This window comes from Leptinotarsa decemlineata, unplaced genomic scaffold (assembly GCF_025532065.1).
Source record: "Leptinotarsa decemlineata unplaced genomic scaffold, Ldec_3_MD MMD2_tig00026307_RagTag_RagTag, whole genome shotgun sequence".
NCBI classification, from domain to species: Eukaryota; Metazoa; Arthropoda; class Insecta; order Coleoptera; family Chrysomelidae; genus Leptinotarsa; species Leptinotarsa decemlineata.
This window is the reverse complement of record NW_027412681.1, coordinates 5,156,935-5,172,631: the sequence shown is the minus strand read 5'-3', so window position 1 is coordinate 5,172,631 and position 15,697 is coordinate 5,156,935. Positions and strand designations below refer to the sequence as shown.

General features: G+C 35.2%; 1 protein-coding gene across 1 annotated transcript in view; it reads left to right on the top strand.

Annotated features, from left to right (window-relative positions):
* LOC111507146 (microtubule-associated protein Jupiter) overlaps positions 1-15,697 on the top strand; it is a 135,900-nt gene that overhangs the window by 62,472 nt on the left and 57,731 nt on the right. The gene's annotated exons all lie outside the window — the stretch shown is intronic.

Here is a 15,697-nt window from a genome sequence, read left to right as displayed (position 1 = left end):
CCTAAGAAAAGGTATGATATAGCATTTTATTCCCTCAAACGATAAAGATAAAGAAAATGAAATCTGTCGAAAAAAAAGGGTTTCAATTTCTACTCTGTGACTCATATTTTTGAAGTAGATGCCATTTGATTTGGTTCACTCATTTGAAAGGTTGGATCTATTCAATATCTTGCTAATAACTCCAAAGATAATACTTTTTTTCTCACATTTACTAAGATTTGAAAAAATCTGCCAATTCTTACCAAATCACATAACCCCAAAATTTTGAGAAAAAGCTCAAACTGCAAATGATTATTTCCCCACTGAATTGATTATAGAAACCTTTCAGAAAGCACAGTGTTTCTTGTTCATTCCTCCACGAATCAGCCCCATGGAATTTTGTCAAAACATTAAATATTCTCAAAAATACACGTTATTGCTATTTGCTATCACAGCATTTGACCATCTACTTATTAAGGATCCTTAATGTATAGCTCTAAGATGTACCCAATTACCGCTTTAGGTAATTGGGTACATCATCTTCAGATGATGTGGTGCTGCAGGTTTTTCCGGGTTTTCCTGCAGCTGAAAAAGCAAATGCGCCACTGGAATCAATGAAGTCGCCCCGGAGCGCCAATTAATTTTTATTGTTGTATTTATTTTATTTTTAATGTCATAAAAAAGTTTATATTTTTCTGGTAACTGAATTTCGTCAATTTTCTTTTTTGTCGATATGAATCCTTATGTAATATTTAATTTATCCTCTTTCCATTTTATACTGTTTGCGAAATAATCTGAACACAAAAAAACGTTATTTTGTCAATTTTACTTGTAGATTGTAATGAACCAATTATTTGAATTTCTGTTTTCATAGATCTAGGATTCCTCTGAAGAGTCTGCAAGTACTCCATAAATCATATAAAAATTTCTGAGAGCTCTTTAGATTCCATATTAATTGTACATTTCGTTTAATTTATCCATTTTACGGTTAGGCAGACAAACTAATGTCAAGTATTCTTCTTCTTTTAGTCGGTCATAATGATTAACGTGAAGTGAAAAGAGACGTACAAACAAGATTATATACCTACTCACATTTGCGGGGATGAATACAATAGGTAAGTGCCCTCTATGTACATGTTTGAAGAGACTGATGAAACAGGTGGTAACATTACCTGGGTTCTGAACTAAAACGTATCCTATGTCTGACTTCAGATGAACGTGGTGGTGAGTTAATCAGAAATGTTGATGATGATTTGGGTTGAATCAAAATCACACATGTAGTTGAAGTTATTGTTGAGAAATATAAACTCAAATCGTAACCCAAAAGTGAAGACAGTCCATGAATAGCTGGCTAGAATATCGGATCTACTGGCTCCTAGATAACTGGCTAGAATATCGAATCACCAAGAACCTAGATAACTTCTGATATAGATTGGCGGAATGATGGATCGCATATTAGAGGAGTGAAAAGAAGAAAACTGTTGGTTTCTTGACGGTTTTCAGAGATAGGATTACGATCAGGAGTCGTAGGGTTTCATGCATTGAACCCTGGGGTGAGCCCCAATATTTTGTCACTGATAAGGTTGATAAATATTACTATCGGGAAAATGGATGGTCATTTTCACCTCGGCAATACTATTTTCTTTCTGAAATAAGATAATAGCAAGAGCACGTTATACTTGGAAGAAAATTTCAAAGCCGGTTCTGACTTGAACTACAAATTACGAATATAGACGGTCGGCAGACAACTTTCCTCATGAATATGGGGTGAAGAACATCGCGTGTCTGTACGAGACTGTGCCAACTGTAGGTCAAACACCCCTGCAGGCAGGCAATCGACTAGCGTCGTATTTATTTATACAGAATATCCATTCAGTAACAGTGAGCGATTCAGTCAGAGAAAATCGATGCTTTCAGAATCCATTTGATGATATAGGAATAGGTTTGGAAATCGTGTTTTTCATAAAGTTGTGTTAGGGATAAACCTACAGGTTTTTAACTAAACCTTTCAGTGATTCAACGAAAAATTAGGTTTTTCTTGGGAAGAATCTTATAATAGAAGCTGGATGTAGCACAAACTGCATATCGGATACTTGCAGCTAAACCCATTCCAGACACTTGGTTATTCTTCCAAAACAAAGACACGAACAAGAAATGTGTTTATGAACATATTTCAGTTCATATTCATCTCCATTTATTCGAAAATCAATTTGTATTCATGTCGGCATATCGGTTTGCTCATACTATGCTATTTTTTTGGAAATTTTGGGCATGAAGCGTGTGACAGCGAAGTTCGTTCCAAAATTTTTTGCCAAAAAATTGTCGCATGCGCATCGCTCATGCACTTGCTCACTTGGCATTGCTTGTTGGTAATTTTTTTTCCAAAACAATGCTACAATCATGCCTCAGCCACAATATTCAGCCGATTTGCCCCCCTGCGATTTCTTTCCTGTTCCCAGAATTGAAGAACTTAATGAAAAGATAGCGTTTTCCTACTCAGAACTCCATATCAGAACCGGCTCGAAGGGTACAGAATAGAAATTGATGAATAAATAAATTTTTTCAAAAACTACACCTCAACGATTTGATCTCCACAAACTTTATTTGAAAAATATATCATAACATGTTTCGCTAAGACATTAGCTTTTTCAAGTGAGATCAAATCGTTGAGGTGTAGTTTTTGAAATCACTATGGATTTTCATCAAGTAACGACCGAATCAATCAGGAAAAAAAAGGGAATAAGTATATGCATTTTTCGAGAAATATGCAAATTCGCCTTATTATTTGAACAGACAGCGTTAAGCAGGGACACTATGATTCCAAAATAGTAGGCACTAAATTCTCAGAAATGACTGACGTTTTTACCTCAATCTTCTCTTGCAGTGGTGAACAGAAATTATACTAGACAGAGGAAAAATTATGATAAAATTTATAGAATCACAACCTTGACTACAATTTTTTTGTTTTTATGCAATAATATTTCTGAGAATTCAGTGCCAACTATTATGGGATTTCACTATATTATATAACATGTGTTGCCTTTGTACGTTTTTCCGTCAACCAACTGTCGCACCCCTACGAACGACAACCCTCAGAAGTCGATACTTGTGCGAGGTAAGGACTAACGAGGTCTTACCTTCTAACGTATTATTCGCTTGATCTACAGTGGACAGGTTTTTGTCAAATATTTTTATTCTAACTTTAATTATCCTCCTGACATTTCCTGGCCTAAAGATTAGAACATTTGACTCCCTTGGGTTGTTAACTAGACAATGATCAGTTGCAATTTCAACAAAATTATTGATGTCTTTATTAGAATAGAATAGAATAGAATATTTATTTACCAATATTTGATACAATAGTGTATATTTGGCACGTCACTTAAATATCACACACAAATAAATATCACAAATGTCACAAATAAATGTAGAGTCATGTAACAAAATGAATAAAAACTGAATCATCACATTTACACACATGAACATATTTACAAATATGATTGTATAATATAACTTATACTTGTCAATTTCACAAAAAACAGGTGTATATGAGACAAAACAAAATATTTGTCAGGTGTATATGGGATAAAACAAAATACTTACACTACACAAAAAGTTTACACAATGAGGAAATAATTTAGATTCCTCATTCCTCCTATTTTCCCTATGACAGGTCATTTATTTCTATTTATAAACTCATCTATACTATAAAAAGCATTCAGCATCAAATATTTTTGTATTTCATTTTTAAATGAAGATAACGTCATTTCTTTCATAGGCTGAGGAACACAGTTATACAAAATAATACAGTTATAGTATAGAGAGTTTTTGAATGCAGCTGTTTTATGCCCAGGTATCGACAATAATTTTTTATGTCGTGTATCGTACATGTGCCTTTCCGCAGAGGTATTGAAAGAGAGTATATTAGTTTTCGCGTACACCAGACATTTATAGATGTAAATGCTAGGTACCGTAAAAATATTATTATTTATAAAATTTTCTTTACAGCTATCTAAGCGATTTATATTGAAGATCAGTCTCAGTAATCTTTTCTGAGCAACAAAGACGCGCTGTAAATGACTCGATCGTCCCCAGGTTAATATATTCAATGAAATATGTGAATAAGCTAATGCATAGTACACACTTACAAGACCCTGTTTGGCAATTGTGTCTTTAAGCTGTAAAATGGCAAAATAAGCTTTATTAAGCAGCTTGCATACGTGGTCAATGTGTGGTTCCCATGTTAACTTGCTGTCTATAAAGGTGCCAAGGAACTTAGTTGTTTCAGATAGAGCAAAATTACAGCCAGGTGTTAATGGCCTCCTAAGGTTAAAGTTCATAAAAACCGTTTTCCCATGGTTTAAAATAAGTTTATTTCTTTGACACCACGCATACACTTCGTCAAGCGTTACCTGAGTTTTGTGGTAAAGTTCCTCCTCAGTAACACCCGACACAGTAACAGTGGTATCGTCAGCATATTAACTTGTACTCAAGCATCTTCAAGTTTGAAAGAAAAGTAGATCTGGGAGTCAGTCGTATGTGTATAGATGAGATGAGCAATGTGTTAGGAAGTCAACGAGCTGGTTGATTGAAAACAGTAGTGGACCTAGAATTGAACTACTTGTGCCACTCGTTTCATGAACTTTCAAAAGACACAACTGGAATCGTAATTAATTATGTCATGATTCTGTTTTAGAAAAAATATGTTTGAAATCTATATTTTCCGTTAACCGGCTGTCGCCTCCCTCCCACTAACGACAAACCTCAGAAGTAGTAAGTTTTGCGGATAAGGATTAACGAGGTCCTACATTCCAACGTGTGATTTCTAGCACGGATTTATCATTGATAATACAGAATCATTCCAGTCTAACGAGTTCAATTCATAATTGCAAGCAATTTACACAACTTGAGGGCAATGTTTGCGTTGAAATCAAAATATTTCGCAGACGCTTATATACGTGTTCTCTGTTACAGCATCCTCTCCAGAATCCACATATCACAACAGAAATTCTCTGCTGACCGAATAACCCAAAAAAATTGCACACACTGATTTTTGGAACGAACACAAACCCACAATAGTAACGTTTAGAGGTGATCAATCTCATATAATTCCTTCAGTTTCAAATCATTTTCAAGTTTAAAAAAATCATCTATTATACAGACCATTAGCGTTTTCTAGGTAATGTTCAACTACTGACTCCTAGTTATTACAATGAGTGAAATAAAGATTAATGTGTTCATCGTCAAAACTCTGGGAAAATTGTTTTTTATTAACTCCAACTTCAGTTGAATTCTACCTTTATATTTGATTGATAATTCACAACACAACAAAAAAATATTTTTTGAATGTTTCCTACACTAAATTAGTCAATTTCTACTAATTTTGGGGTGATAAAAACGAAAATAACAATGAAAAATTTTTATTAGCTCTGGTTTTTGAGATACACAGTACTCAATCTCAAAGAGTAGTTATACTATACGTGAAAAGTGAAAGTACATAAAACAATATTGTTATGTTTCTTTTAGAATATTTTAAGTACAAAATTAATAAAAAAAACATTATTCTTAGTGTTTTGACAAATAAAAGAAGTTTGTACCACCAAATTTCAATTAAGTCCATCCGATTCATTGTAAGATCGCTGTCGTTTAGCTTGTCTTTTATAAAACACTTCTGGAGCATCCCTACACACAGACCAGCAGTAGTCTGCAAGCATTGCTTCATTCCAACGGCCCTGATATCTCTGTTCCATAAAGGCAATATCTTGATGGAATCTTTCTCCATGTTCGTCACTCACAGCTCCACAGTTTTGTGGGAAGAAATTAAGATGAGAGTGAAGAAAATGAATTTTTAAGGACATGTTGCATCCAAGTTGGTGGTAAGCTTGAAGAAGCTCTTTAACCAATGCTGTAAAGTTATCATCTCTTTTGTACCTAAAAACCCATGTACAACCCCCTTAAAGGCTTCCCAGGCTCTTTTTTCATTTCCTGTTAAAATCATGTCAAAAGCAGGATCATTTACGATTTCACGGATTTGAGGCCCAATAAAGATGCCTTCCTTGACTTTAGCATCACTCAACCTGGGAAACTTTGCTCTCAAGTACTTAAAAGCTTGTCCTTCCTGGTCCATGGCCTTCACAAAGTTTTTCATTAGTCCCAACTTAATATGTAATGGGGGAAGGAGAACATCCTTAGGATCTACAAGAGGCTCGTAAACTACATTTTTCTCATTAGGGTTTAGGTCTCGTGTAGGCCAGTTCATTTTTTTATAGTGAGATTTTCTATCCCGAGTGTCCCACAGACACAAAAAACAACAGTACTTGGTGAACCCTAATTGTATTCCTAGGAGTATAGCAATGACTTTCAGATCACCACAGATGTGCCACTTGTGTTGTTCATATTTGATTGATTGGAGAAGTGTTTTCATATTTATATACGTTTCCTTCATGTGAACTGCATGACCTATAGGAATAGAGGGTAGCTGATTTCCATTATGCAGAAGTACAGCTTTTAAGCTTAGTTTTGAAGAGTCTATAAACAGTCTCCATTCAGATGGAGTGTGATCCAAATTGTCTGAGTGTGGTACAGGCCGAAGAGCAGATGGGAGATTAGGGTATTTAACCGTTCCTCTTTTCTTCATAGATAAACCTTGCTTAATGGGAGGAGTTAAGCAGAAATAACAGTCGTCTGTATGATTGGTAGGCTCACGCCAAACCATAGGTACTGCAAAAGCCATTGCCCGGTTTTTATTTTTCAGCCACTCTCGCAATATGACGGAACAAGAATTACAACATATATGAGGAGCCCATGATTTATCTTGGTCCCCAACTTTCACACCAAAATAATGTTCATAGGCTGTCTTAACGATAAGTGTCATTTTACGTTTCTGAGCCTTAAATGTTATTTCACCACATATATAGCAAAAGCTATCGACAGAATTCACACACTTTCGAGGCATTTCAGATCAGCACTTAAATTAATTTAAAAATCAACTTCACACGATAATTTCAATAGCAACCACGTGCGTACAATTGACAAACTCACATAGGTTATGTTTACTACTTAAGAACAGCTGATGAGAGGGGTGTTATGTAAACAAACATGTGTACCAACTGTTGGTGATGAAATATTTCATTTGTTGAAAACTCAATATACATATATATAATATAATGATACTATATCTTGAAAACAAGAGCTAATATATAATTTTTTTAACACGTGGAAATACATTAAAATCATCTAATTTCAACCCCGAAACAAAAACTTTGTTGTGTTGTGATTGATGGTTCCATTCACGAATTTAATCAAATAAGAAATGCATGTTTTGGAATACTTTATATTCTTTGTATTCCGGTAGAGAAACTATTGTAATTCATTGGAAGCATTCAATATATTTACCTATCCGAAATGGATATTACTACTAAGGGTGAAACCAAGGAACTTTGTTACAGTTGGGGCAACAAAAAAATACTACATGATGTTTCGAAATAAGAGTCAATTTTTGAGACAAAATGACAGTTTTGAATGGACTTTTTTGGTTATGTTTGACAAAATTTTAATGTCAAAGCAGAGGAACATGCAGTGTTGCCAAATCATCATATCTTTTAAAATTTATTTTTGTTTATAATACACTTTTGGTTAGAGATGGCGCTGAGTTGCTCGGAAGGTTATGTGGAAAGAGAAAATACATATTCCAGGAAAGGAATAATTTAGATACAAAATTACTGACGTATATTTTCAGACAACTTGATTGACATTTACTACTGTCAAAAACTTCGGATCGTATACAGAATGTTGGCAGGCGTTGCCTCATTCAAGTCAAGTCAATAAAATATGCATTTACAGAGTTTTGCGTTACTTATTAGTAAATTCGAAAAATTAAAAACGTTCTTTATCAAAAGGGGTTGTTAGGAGTGAAAACCCCTTTTTTCATTTTCATTACTGTATCCACTCGTTCCACACGTACACAATGATAACGCATGTGTAATCTTTTGTTGCCCCAAGTGTATAGTTGGCGTGTGCTTACTGGCGACTGGAAATGAAACAGGGGTTCGTGGTGTTTAAATCTGTAACACGCCCCGACATATGCCAGCTGTACTGATATTGTGCCAGATCATAAATCTAGAAGAAAAGGAAGAGGTTTTATATGAACTTGGATTCTATCCAACTATAATCTGTAATATAAACGATGCGGTACAAGAAGACGCATACAGTATAAACTAACTACAGTCGTAAATCAATTACAAATCTTTATTACCTGAATATGAATCACTTTTATACAAAACTCAGTTTTTTCGGCAAAGTTGAAAAATTACTTCGAAAAATTGTGGAACTAATTTCTTCCGTCAAAAAATGACGGAAGAAATTAGTACCAATGATGTGATGAAATTGATCGATACTTGATGAAAATCCATAACAGTTCATCGTGAGAATTTCACTGGACAGTTTACAAAACTGAAACAGGTGTTTTGCTATACAATAGCTTGTAAAGTGTCTAGTGTAAATCTCACGATGAAGTGTTCATTAATTTTTTCAAAACAAAACACAAGCACCACAGGAAAATCTTCAAGGCGCTCTAAGAGCGGTGCCTGTGCGAAAGTAGCGATTCACATTGGATTTGAATCGCTGGAGATTGAATCCATTTGAAAAAACGTTCTCAGAAAGTTTATTCCACATACACACAGTTCTCTAAATGGAAGATTTCTCAAGCAGTGAAGTTCGAGGTGTACTGAAGTGAATCTCAAAACGATGAGCAGCCACGGTCCGTCGCGTATTTCTGATATGAGCCGCTCTTGGTGAAATCAAATGTGCCAAGTCATTTGAACACCTCCCGTGGAACCATCTATGAAAGAGAGACAAATCTTTCTTCGATGTTTCGGACTATCAAGGCTGCAAGTGATGTTACAGTCTCCAATCAGGTGGATGGCTCACAGTACTTAGGCCACATGTGCCTTCTCCTCGTTCATCGTCCATCCTGTTTTTTCCAAGAAGGTGGACAGGTCACTAGGAGACATCTTCGTTATATCGGCAAGTCTAGACCAAGACTCACCGAATACACACTCTCTTATTGACGATAACTCCGGACACTCACATAAGACATGCGTGACCGTTTTATCTTCCTGTTCACACATCCTATATAGAGGTGTGTCCACTAGCCCCATAATATGGAGGTGTTTCCTTAGTTAACAGTGGCTAGTCAGAAATCCTACTATGAAGTGTAGGTTTTTCCTGGTCATCGCCAGATATTTCTTCGGCGCCAGCTTCTCAAGGTCACCCAGAGTAATCCTGGCAAGACTGAATCCTTCGATTCCATCCCATCTCTTTAGGGATTGAGCATGGGTGTGACGTTTGGCTGGTTCCGCAATTGTCGAAGACATCGAGCCGTAGGTGTCACTGAGTCCTAAAATTCTTAGTCCAGCCGCTTCCTTGGGTAAAGAGTTGGCAATGCGATCACTTTTACTCCTGTCGTGCCCTTTAACCCACCTCAGAAAAATGTTATTATCTACCGAGTCTTTGGCTAAATCTTGGTGGCACTCTAGTACTAGCCCTGAGGTAACATGTTGTCTGTTCAAGGCTATCAGGGCTGGTCTACTATCAGTGCAGATTGTTATGTTTTTGCCAGAAATTCTTTTCTTGGTTATTTCTTTTGTGGCGATTGAGATACCAGCCAGTTCTGTTTAAACCACGCTAGTATATTTTCCCATTTCCCTCTTAATTCTTAGGCTTAGTGATCTGGAGTAAACTCCACATCCTGACCCTTTTTTTGTTTTTGAGCCGTCTGTATATATGCGTATTGCATTTGTAGCATTCGACTCTGTTCTTATTTATTTGTATTTTGTACGGTTCATTAAAGACAAACCTAGGTTCAATTGCATCAATGGCTGCCTGCAGCAGAAGTTGCGTAGTAAGCGCTACTTGCCATAGGTTCTGCATCAGTTTACCAATTCCTACTTCGAGGTTTACACCAGCCGTGCGCAATCGTAACATGGCCATTAACGCAACCTCCTTAATGTACAGGTCCAGAGATGTCATACCAATAATACATTCCATTGCCGCGGTTGGTATTGTTCTCATGGCTCCTGTGATGTTTAAACAAGCCAATCGCTGAATTTGATATACATTTTGCATTGCCATTGCTTGTAGAACTTTCGGTCCCCATGCAATGGCTCCATACGTTAACATAGTGTAGATCCAGGTGATCACACGGGGTGAAAGACCTCATGTGTCTATTCGAAATTTCTCATAAGCCACATATATTCTTTTTTTTCTCTACTTTGTAGGTGAGAGTTCCATGTTAGCTTCCTGTCGACGGTAGTAATAAAGTATTTCACCTCTTCAGAGAAGTTTAGTTTGCTTTTGAAGATTCCGGGAGATTTTAAGCGGTATAAACTTCTTTTCCTGATGGTGTGAAGGACCATCTCAGTCTTCTTGGGATTGATCAGCAATAAGTGTTCCTTACACCATGTTTCTATTAATTTGAGCCCATCCTGCGCTCTATCGTACACTGTGTTCACAAATTTGCCGGTCTGCAAGATAACTATGTCATCTGCATATGCAATTGTGTAGAATCCATTATTGTTGAGTTGAGTTCCAAATGATGTTCGCGTCTCCAATTAGCTAGATGGCTCTTTTCTAGATGGAATCCAGCAGCTTCAGGGTATGCTGAGGGGCGGAACTCCATACATGAGAACAATACATCAAAGAAGGTCTGATCTGAGCTTTATAAAGCATCAAAAGTTGCTGGGGTGTGTAAGGTTTTCTGGTTCGTAACAGTGTTCCAAGCTTTTAAGAAGCGGTCCTTGCAATTCCAGCGACATACAGAAAGCGGAATTGTCTGTCCTCACGTTATTTTATCCGGTTCGGAGACATTTATCTTCTTGGAGATAACCGATGCGTGGGTTTTTGTGGCATTGAATTGAACCTGGTTACTTTCACCCCAATTCAAAATCACTTCTAGATCCTTATTAAGATATGCAGTCTCCTGCTGACAGTGAAGATATGCATTTGCAGCCGTTGCGATGTCCTGGAATCCAAATGGAATGACTAGACAAGAGTATTGTCGTCAGCAAAGCAATATATTGTTCCATTCACAAATACAGAATTACCTAAACTAGATGATACAACAAAATATAAGAATGTCCCATAATTCGTAGATATCTGTTCATGTAGTATAGTTAAAAACTTTAAGTGGATTTTTGTGATACCAGTTCCGGTACATACAGATCCTTTCAAAACTGGCGAATTCGCCAATTTGTTCAGTCAGTTTGAGACAGTTTTTGATTGTTTATAAAGCTAATCACTACTTTGAAAATTCTTCCCAATATGTATGTATAACTTTTTTACTTTGAATCTTTATTGGAAATATTCAATATTAATGGAAATAATTAAATATTATGTTTAATTATTATTTGCATTGAATTAGGAGAACTTCAATCAAAATTGATTTGAAAGTTGATGTTATTATTCTTTATGATATCAACATTACGTAGTAGATATATTTCCTACTACGTGCCAACCTGGAATAAAGAAATGTTTTTCGATAGAAAAAAGGACCATGGTGTTTATAAAACAATATGCAATACAATTCAGGTTTAAACTCCCAATGTCAAAGTCACTATCAGATGAATATTATACAGGGTATTCGACTCACATTGATCTCGATATTTTCATTGATCCAAGATTATTTTTGTAAAATGACCTCGTTAATCCTTAGCTCGACTTCTCAGGGTTGTAGAGGCACGATAGCTGATTCACGGAAAAAAATTTTTTCATCTGATTCACAAGTAGTAGGATAACAGTTATATCTTCCCTTCCAACAAAAAAAGTTCTTTCAAATACCAGAATAGTAATACTGGTCTTGATCGGCAAATACAGATCAATATAAAAACTCTGCTAATTCTCATAGAGTAATTTCTAAAATAGTGAATAATAGCCTGTTCAAGAGTATACTTTTGTTATTGTTTTTTGCTATTTCTATCCACAACTCCATTTCCGGGTCTCGAAGATTATACAAATCTTCTTTCCAAGGTGTGTTGACGATCTTACCAGTCTCTAGCAGTATTAATTCACAGCTCATATTATGGATTCTGAACTGCTCAGATTCCTAAATCTTCAAAGTTATCTAATACTTCACCGGATTAGAAAGCTTCTTTTCTGTTCAGTTTTTTTAAAGAAATAAAAATTGACAGGTACAAAGGAGTGAACATTTTTGAACCCCATTTTTGAATATTACATATTCTTCCACAACATCAAAATTTCTTTTTGAATATTAGATGAAAACAATTATTAATTATATGTGTATGAATTTACATCACCAATACAGCAACCCCGGCACTAAAATCAGATTTTGACGCAAGATGTAGAGCTGCCAGATCAAGGATTCGTTGCACATACAAATATTCAGAGAAATCAAATGAATCGTAAAACAAAGATATATGTTTTTCCTCTCAATTTGTTGATAATATTCCAAAATTCCTCACCTTTGTTGTATGAACCATTCATTTTGTTATTATAATTTGTTTTATACATTATAGTGAATACTTTGTTCTCGAAACATGAAATGTAATGAATATTTATTAATTTTTTCCTCAAACAGGGCGATAAAATCCAAGTAAAATATCATTAGAACATCTGCATAAGTCTTGGATATCGTTTAAAGTTGTTTGCTGAATTGGCAGTTCAATTGATATTTCCTCTGCATCATCAGTGTCCGCATCAGATTTCATAGAATCACAATTCTCTACACTCCCTTTTAGAATGTTTTCCTAGTGCTTCATAGAATACACCCAGCTGACTAGACTCAACTAGCAAACGTTTTTCTTACATAAATGATTGATGATGATACATTTCCCTATCAAATTGAAAGTATTTCTACTTGTAAGGCTCATTAGTTCCTATGAATCTTCTGTCACAATTTATGCTCCGTTTGACACAATATAAATTCCTTTCTCGCTTCCACAATAGACGTACATTAGTGCACATATTTCCTCTAGGTAATTTTCCGTAATTGTCACACGATGATTGTTCATTAAGATATTTCATGTTACCGTGATTGTCACAATCCGTTATTATCTTCATTATCGCCTTTAGAATCATCATTTTCATTTGTGTGATGAATTTTCGATAATAATATTGCGGTTTCTCATTCTGATTTCAGCATTTCTACTAATGGTTTCTATCAATCATAATTTTCAATCCATTAAAGGGTAATTTCAGATTCATGAAACAGTTCCAATCTTTCTCTAATTCAAATCATAATTTCAATTTTGACGTTGTTTTCAGGAAGTATTAGATGCAGATTTTGCTCCATACTCCAACAAATAATTCATTTGAATGGATACATATCCAACTTGGGTTTCAAATGTTTGGAATGAGTTTTTGCACTAGGTTTTGTTTTCAAACCGCTTTTGATATACTATATAGTAAATCTACAACAAGATTACTCTTTGGAAAAACAAAAATGAACCAAAAATTAATAAAATGAGCGAAGATGTCTATAGAGCGGAGGTGTGATTCTATTTTTCTATTATTCAATCAAAAAAAAATGTTATATAGGTATTCAATTTCTCTCATATATGGTTTTCAATAATATATTGAAAGTACAGGACAGAACTTCTGTTCCAAACATTGGAACGTGAAACTGCGGCAGTCATTTTCAGTGTCGTCAAACGTTTCAACTGCAACTGCGGCAGTCATCTTCAGAGGCGTGATCAAAGTACTCTTCTTGACGTATCAGTTGATACTTTAGTTGATACGTGAAGAAGAGTACTTCTAAAGGAAGAATTCGTTCAGGCCAGTCTCAGCTCCCTACAGAGTAGGTTAATGGACTGACATCTATCAAAAAACCACTACTTCCCTGGCTAATAACACGAATAGCGTTGGATTATATTCCACAGGTGTCAGTGCAGGATTCCTCACTGAAATTATTCCTGCATATGCTGTTGGCGGTGCAACTGCCGTAATAAATTTTCAATTATTGGAACACACTTGCAGACCGGTTTCGGGCTGTTTGGCCACTCGTCACTGCAAGGTAGTGACTATCATCAACATGAATTCGATGACTTCTTCCGATAATTGAAAATCGAATTCTTTCAGAGTATCATTTCTCTAACTAGGCTGAAGCGGACAAGAAACGACAGGTTTGTCATCGTTTCATCTGTCAGTGAAGGAGGTAATCAACCGCATATCCGAAATTTGCCCAATGCCCAAGAGTACTTCAACCACGCCACTGAAGATAAATGCCGCAGTTGCAGTTGAAACGTTTGGACATTTAAAGCAACAGTCAAAACCCGGAAACCAACCAAAACATTGACGCGAGTTAATTAGTATCTGTGAAAACATATCGGATCAATCTATACAATTCCTTCAAAATTTTCTTTATATTCATCAATATCTGTTGATTTCTTCCAGTCCTTCCAATCCAGTTCAAAAGGAAGTGAAAAATTCTTTAAAATCGTTAACGAACAATTATTTAATGCTTCCAAAATCCCTCCCTTCAAAAGTACAAGTGAGAAAATACTTTTTGCATTTACCTCGGATGAAAGATTTTTATAGTGATTATAATGAAAAAAGAGTGTAAAAAATGATATGATACTAATGTAACAGTAAGTATATTCAGTGAAAAAGCTACTGAATAGAATAATTGGGTATCTTGAAAACAATGTATCGTTCAGAAACTATTCAGAGACTATTATAAAAAATAATGTCCCAAATAATTTAATTCTACATAAACTTTCATCAGTTCAGTATAAACGGAATCATAACTAAGATTTCAATCGGAAATTCTATTATTTTCAGAATGTATCTTTCATTATTATTATTCACAGAAAGAAAGTGGCTTGAATATTTATTTTATTTCTGAAATATCACGGAAGCATATCATTTCTAATTCAAGTAAGTTATATTCTCAATAAACTTTTCATCAATATCACTCTCAATTAAATGAAAAGCATAATATGCTTCACAGACTAGCGAATATTCCACTATCAGAAAGTAATTTTTGAAAATATTCAGGAAAAATGTTATCAAACAAATTGCTGCCAACACCATTCACAAAATAGATACTATCAAATCTACCCTTTCTAATGAAATTGCGAAAACAAGTCATTCACCAGGTCCAACCCACTTAAAAAACAATAATGAGCGTTGTAGAACATTGATATACTTTGGAGAAGCCACCAATAACATCGCTCGTTTTTCGAAAGGAAAGACTTGGACATGGCTTACCGGCCAAACAATAATTCATTTGAAACAATAGGAACAATACTTCAGTGTCGGTTAGATCAGCAGAACATAAGTTGACTTGTTGTTCTTGGCTAAAACTTATTGGCCAAACGGGGAGAACCTCTTCCCAGAGAATAAAAGAACATAGAAATAATTTCTTGGATGTGAGGACCAATTCCACATTTGCCACCCATATTTTCGTAGAGAATCATGAGCTCACAACGACTTTGAAGTATTGAATTTGGAAGAAAAAGGTTTGACACTCAAATCTTCGGGAATTCTAAGAAATCACTAGATTTTAAAATTCTGTAATTTTACTGAATAACCAAATAGAATCGAATTTTTCCCCTCTTCTGAATATTTTTTTAAGGAAATTGGAAATTACTTCATTACATGTCCAATCAATGAGTTGGTGAAAAAATTGTTCATGATGTTCAAAAATGTTCAATTAGTTTCCACATAAACTCAGGTGAATACTGTCATTTACTCTGTGCCAATA